The sequence below is a fragment of the Pteronotus mesoamericanus genome, unplaced genomic scaffold (genome assembly GCF_021234165.1).
Source record: "Pteronotus mesoamericanus isolate MK-2021 breed Mesoamerican mustached bat unplaced genomic scaffold, CSHL_Meso_final contig_73, whole genome shotgun sequence".
NCBI classification, from domain to species: domain Eukaryota; kingdom Metazoa; phylum Chordata; class Mammalia; order Chiroptera; family Mormoopidae; genus Pteronotus; species Pteronotus mesoamericanus.
The window spans coordinates 2353126-2360123 of NW_026555245.1; the positions used below are offsets into that span (position 1 = coordinate 2353126).

The 6998-nt window shown below is 39.4% G+C and overlaps 1 pseudogene; it reads left to right on the forward strand.

Moving 5' to 3' along the window:
- Positions 1-2004: 2004 nt before the first annotated feature.
- On the forward strand, positions 2005-3625 carry LOC129078480 (keratin, type I cytoskeletal 18-like; annotated as a pseudogene).
- The last annotated feature ends 3373 nt before the right edge of the window (positions 3626-6998 follow it).

Genomic DNA, 6998 nt, shown 5'->3' on the forward strand with positions numbered 1-6998 from the left:
ACACTGAAAGGAAAAGAAATCAACAGAGACAAGAGGGAAGGAGGGAGGGGCGGGCAGGGAAAGGGAAGGGAAGGGGAAAGTCAAGGAACATATAGCAAGAACTCATGGACAAAACCAAAGGGGAAGAGCTGAGGGAGGGAAGGAGGGAGGGGGCAAGGAAAAGTGGTGGGGGGGAGGCAGAGACAAATGTATTTAAAAATAAATAAAGAAAGAAAAAAAGTAAAATTATAGAATTAAAATAATGGGGCTATCTTTGGAGATAAAAACATGTATACGTGTAAATTTTATTTATGACAGTCAGTAACACCATTCAGTAGGGAAAGGATGGGCTCTTCAATAAATAATATTCATGTAATGGCTCAACTGATATGGAAAAATTACATTGGATTCCTCCTTAAAGTATACAAAACACTCAGCTTTAGGTATTTTAAAATCTAATTTTGAAAAGCAAAGCTGTGATAACTTTAGAAAACAATGTAAAGGAAACAAATTATTTGTCAAACAAAATGCAAATGTCATAAGCCATTATAAAAAGATTGATATATTATTAGATAGGTTATATTTTTAAATATCTATTAACAAAAAAATAAAAGACATAAGAAGATGACAAGAGAAGTCCAAAACTGGGAGAAGACATACATTACACATATTACTGGCAAAGACCTAATATCCAGAATATATAATGAATTTATGTGAATTAATAACAGGCAAAAACAGAAAAAAGGGGACAAGACATAAATAGGCATTTCGAAGAGAAAATATGAGTGGTCCATAAATAAATAAAAGTGTCTGATCTCATTACTAAGGAAAATAAACATTAAAGTCTGAGATATCATTTCTTACACCCCAGATTAACAAACATTTAAAAAGTCAAACAATAACAAGTGTTGAGGAGGACATGGAACAACAGGAACTCTCATACAGTGCAGATGGGAGTATAATTGGATTCAACTACTTTGAAAATAGTTCAAATACAGTTTTCACATTGGGTATGTGGATATGAATATTCACATGCCTTATTCTATATATAGAATATATATGCTTATGTGCGTATGACTCAGCAATTCCAGTAAGTATATATATAGATATATATAGATATAGATATGTCAGAGAACATCTTGTACATACTAAGATGTTCACAGAAACTTCGTTATTCAAAATAGCAAAAACTAGAAAAAATACAAACACCCATCAACTATAGATTTGATAAATTAGTTGAGATGTACTCATATAATAGACTATCATACAAAAATAAAAGTTAACGAACCTCAGACCACACATCAACATAAGATTAAGAGAAGGGAATATATTGGCAAAGAATCTATTTCCATGATATCATTTATCTTAGATTCAAAAAAAGGTGAAACTAAATTTTCTTAAAATAAAGATTGGTACAGAATTTAGGAATGGCTACCTCCTAGAGGTGCAAGAGGAAACAGAATTAGAAAGAGGTAACTAGGCAGGTATCAGCAAATGTTTTCTATAATAGGCCAGAAAGTACTTTTTTTCTTTTTTGGTTACAAATACTCAACTCCATCACTGTAGTAAGAAAAGAGCATTGACATTATGTAAAAAATGGACATGGCTGTGTTCTAATAAAACTTTATTTACAAAGTCAGGCAGCTGGCTGGATTTGACCTTTGGTTCCTGATCCAATACATTAGCCATAGATTTATGGGAGTTCAATAGTTATTATATATACCTACACACACACACACACATACATACACACACACACACATATATATATATATACATTTTTATGTTCTCTATTAAGCATGCTATATTTCATAGAAAAATTCTTTAAAAAATAAACTAGATATATGGTTTGTTTATTTAATTTCCTAAAAGAGCCTCACCAAAGCCACCATGTTGAGGTCTTAGGCAGAGTTTTAGGGATAAAACATGCTACTTTTAAAAAGCACAAAAGATGAGAGTTGTGAGTCTGGCACTCACTGCAGCTTGAACCTGAGTCTTGGCTTCTTACCTTCCTCCCTGAACAACATGAACTTCAGCACCCACTCCAGCTTCTCCACAAACCACCAGGCCCTGGGCTTCGTGTAGTCACCCAGCCAATGGGCCCAACCGGCCAGCAGCACCGCCAATGTCTATGCAGATGCTGGGAACTTGGGATCCAGATTTCTGCATCCCACTCCACCAGCATGTGGGGCAGCTGAGGGTCTAGGGGCCTGACTATGAAGATGGCTAGGGGTCTGGCGGGCATAGGGGACATCCAGAGCAAGGAGATTATGCAATGCCTGAATGACCACCTGGTCTTCTACTTGAAGAAGGTAAAAGCCTGGAGGCTGATAATTGGAGACTAGAGAGCAAAATCTGGGAGTACCTGGAGAAGAAGAAGGGGCCCCAGGTAAGAGAATGGGAACATTCTTTCAGGACCATCAAGGACCTGAAGCCTCAGATCTTTGCAAGTTGCGCGGACACTGCCCACATCATTCTGCAGATTGACAATACCCATCTTGCTGCTGATGACTTCAGAGTCAAGTATGAGATGGAGCTGGTTATGCACCAGTCTGTGTAGAGTGACATCAATGGGCTCCAAAATGTCACTGATGACGCCAATATCAGTTGGCTATAGCTGGAGACAGAGATCAAGGCTCTCAAGGAGGAACTTCCCTTCATGAAGAAGAACCACAAAGAGGAAGTAAATGGTCTACAAACCAGATTGCTGGCAAAAATAAATGAATAAAATGACATTGTTAAAAAAAAAAACAACAACAAAACAAAACACCACAGATTGCCAGTTCTGGATTGATCGTAGACTTGGACCTCAGTAAAATCATGGCAGACATCTAGGTCCAGTATGATGAGTTGGCTCAGAAGAACACAGAGGATCTAGACAAGTACTGGTCCCAGCAGACGGAGAAGAGTACCACAGTGGTCACCTTGCAAACCGCTGTGATAGGAGCTGCTGGGCTGACACAGAACTGAGACGTATGGTCCAGTCCTTGGAGACCGACCTGGACTCAATGAGAAATCTGAAGACCTGAAGGCAGTGGAGACACACTATGCCATGTGGATGGAAGAGCTTGATGGGATCCTGCTGCACCTGGAGTGAGAGCTGGCCCAGACCTGGGCAGAGGGGCAGCACCAAGCCTAGTAATACAAGGGCCCGCTGAACATCAAGTTCAAGCTGGAGGCTGAGATAACCACCTACCTGGAAAAATGGGACCACTTCAATCTTGGTAACACCCTGGACAACAGCTGCTCCATACAACCCATCCAAAAGACCACCACCTGCAGGATTATAGACAGCAAAGTGGTATCTGAGGTCAATGACACCAAAGTTCTGAGGCATGAAGACAGCAGAAGTAGAGCAGCCTTAGGGGGGAAGCGGGCTAATAAAAAGTTCAAAGATCATCAAACATTAAAAAACAAAAAGCAGAGAAAATGGGAATCAAACCTAAACTTCACCCAGTACCTGGCACATCAATGCCAGGTATTATTATTATTCTATTATTTCCCAGCCTTACTAAACCTTGGTAGCCATGCTCCCATGGAATCCTGTCAGCTCTACATGCTGCTTCACCTCTGTAGACAGGACCTGTCTTCCTTCTGTGAAGCAGCTGTCACCAGGTCATCACCGGTGCCCCTGGGATACCGTTGAATGTGTCCAAAACTGGACTCTTTGGGCTCAATCCATGGCTTCACCACACAGTAGCTGTGTCACCTTGGAACAAGTTACTTAAATTCTCTGGGTTTCAGTTTCTTCTTCTGTAAACTAGGAGCAGTAATAGTAATTTATATCAGGGTTGTATGAGGATTACATAAATTAATACTTATCTACTTAGATGTGAAATCCTTAGTGGTCAGACGTAGTGCTTAATGCAAAATTTTGAATAGTGCTTGGTATATAGTAAGCTACGTATAAATTTCAGTTACCATTATTATCAACAACTTGATCAAGTTTACTCTATTAACACTCCAAATTTTCATATTAGTTCATCACTATAGAGCTTTTCTCCCTTAGAAATGAAAAATTGTTTGACAGCTACTTATAACCTACCATAGAATTGGATTTTAAACATCCAAAGATATAACTTAGAATAATTGGTTTAAGTTTTATTTTCATGTATTTTGCTTCTCTCTCTCTTCTCCCTTCATTTCTTATTTTTCTATTATTGTTCAGTATAATTAAGATAAAAACTACCCACATCTGTTATTTATCTTTTCATCCTGGGGCAAGGCAAATGTGTATAGTTCCCTCAAGATAACAAGAACCATATGGAGCCTATGAAATTATCAGTTTACAAATTCAAACTTTTGCGAAGATTGTCCACAAGCAGCCCAAGGATCCTGGGTGAAAGAGTTTGTATTGCAATGTTTACATTCAGCAAACATAACGGTGTAAAACATGCTTGCAGCTGGTGCCTCATCAGAGTGAAGGGGCTTAAAAGTGGTTCTGAGTGGTTCTCAAACTTTGCTGAACATTAGAATTGCTTTGGGTGCTTTTAAAAACCTCTATTCTCATGTCACATCCCTCCCCAATTCAATTGGAGTCTGTTGGGTAAAACCAATGGCATCAGTATTTTTTTTTTTAATTTTTCTAGGCAATTCCTCTGGGCAAGAAAGTATGAGACACACATGAGCTTGTGAAAAAATTTTTTTTTACATTATCTGGCCACTACAAGGGAAATGCTAGGAGACCAAAACACACCTTCACCTGGAGCCATTTTTGCATTCCCATTAGATGATGCACATGTTTGGTTAAAAATTTTATCTGACTCAAATCCTAATTGGCAGCCCTGGAGTGCTATCCCTCAATAACATCCTTCTCAAAAACAGTAAATATTGAGTGACTACACCCAGAGCATTTCATCTAACCTTGCTCATTGTGAGGAAGAAGAAGAAAAAGAAGAAGAAGAAGAAGAAGAAGAAGAAGAAGAAGAAGGAGAAGGAGAAGGAGAAGGAGAAGGAGAAGGAGAAGGAGAAGGAGAAGGAGAAGGAGAAGGAGAAGGAGAAGGAGAAGGAGAAGGAGAAGGAGAAGGGGAAGGGGAAGGGGAAGGGGAAGGAGAAGGCGGGGAGGGGGAGACGGAGAGGGAGGGAAAGGAGAAAGAAGAAGAAGGAGGAGGAGAAGGAGGATGGGGAGGGGAAGAGGAGGTGAGGAGGAGGAGGCAGAGGACAACGAGCAGGAGGAGGACGATGACGATGAAGAGGAGAAGGAGAAGGAGGAGAAACTCAATCCATTCATCTAATTTTTAAGTCAATTGCTATTCATTCAACAAGTTACATCCTGGGCTTAACACACGCTCTGTGTCTGTTACACTTAATCACATACAGTTGGCCTTCAAACAGAGATCAGAAGGTGACACACAAGGTATGTTTCAGGCACCATCTGGCTCCAATTCAGTGTCCTGGAAAGAGCCTTGCTGAACAGTAGGTCACTTTTCAGAGGATGGCCCAGTGGATGCCGTTTGGAAGACAATTTGCTTTGATCTGAAAGGTCATTTTCACTCCTGAAAATCTCTAGGTCCCAGAGCTCCCTACAATGGTATTAGTGTCTGTAGAATCCTTTCCCATGCTGTCTTCTTATTGCAGAGAAACAGTAAGCCACTTAAATTTCCTATGAAGAGCTGTGTTGCCATCAAGAATTGGATCCCTCATCTTGTTTTTCTTTTGTAATAGAAATAATATTTCAAACAATAACTCTCCTTTGTTATATAAAGTTGACTGTGTAGAACTAGCTTCAGATTGCTTTAGGCTAGAGATTTTAGTAATTATGGATTATTTGTAAAATGAGGGAGTGTGTTTTAAAATAATATAATTCTGAAGTGATTTCTAGTTCTTAGGCTAAGATTGTCCAGTTTTGAATCTCTGGCATGAGCTTCACTAGTGTTGTTGAATCAGACCAAGGTTCAAGTACCAATTTCACAACTTATCTTAGGCTAATTTCTTATTCTTTCTGGGCCTCAATATCTGTACCTCCAAAAAGGAGATTGTCATTACACTTGCTCTTTAGGTCCAGAGAGCTGGATGAGTAATTGAATGGCTCCTAGATCAGGCTGAGTAGCCTGTGCCCCAGCCTGGGCAGAATTGACTATGTCACTCTGAACATGTAACATCTCCATGCTTCATTTCCTTCGCTTGTAAAATTGGGATGTTTGCTATGAATATTTCATAAGGTGATTATGAGAATCAAATGTTAATGTGCATTAAACCTAGCATAGAACCTGGCAAATCATAAACATCTAAAAATAAAATCATTGCTATCATCATATCATATCATAAGGATAAAATGAGACTGCATACAGAAGGTACTTGCAGATACCTGCGACATGTACCCTCTCATCCGTTCTTGTCTCCTCTCATTTCCTCTTATCTCCAAGGCCTTCTGAACACCTGAGACCTATGGGATCCTTGAGGACAAAGATAACTGGCTTATCATTCACTCACCAACAGCCAGCCCCATTTCTGGTGCTCGGTCAATACTTAGGGGATAAACAAATGGGGTAACTAAAAGAACTTCTGACAATTACTTTATGGAATATTATGGGCACTGCTCAAGTAAAGGTTTATTCAAATAAAACAGAATGAGATATGACTTTAAAATTGTCATGGCTTGGATATTTAGTTGGGAAAACTATCTCATAAGTGACAACTAAAGGACCTGGGTTCCTTGTTTCTTACATGGTCTGGCCTCATTTATTCATTCAGCCAACAAACACCATCTCGATATAGGTCACTGTGCTAAACTCTGGGGATTCAGCAGTGAACAGACATTGAATTTAGACAAGACCTGGCCTCCATGGAGCGTACATTCTAGTCAATAGACACAGACAATAAGCTAGGAGAAAATAAATGAAAAAACTTCAGGTAACAGTAAGTGCTACAATGAAAATAGAATAATGGGTTGGAAAGTATCTGGGGTGAGGGCCACTAGCTTTTGTGGTGAGGAAGAGCCTCACTGAAGAGACATTTCAGCTGAGGTCTGAGTGCAAGTAGACAGACTTAATATAGATGATATTAGGAGATATATTAAG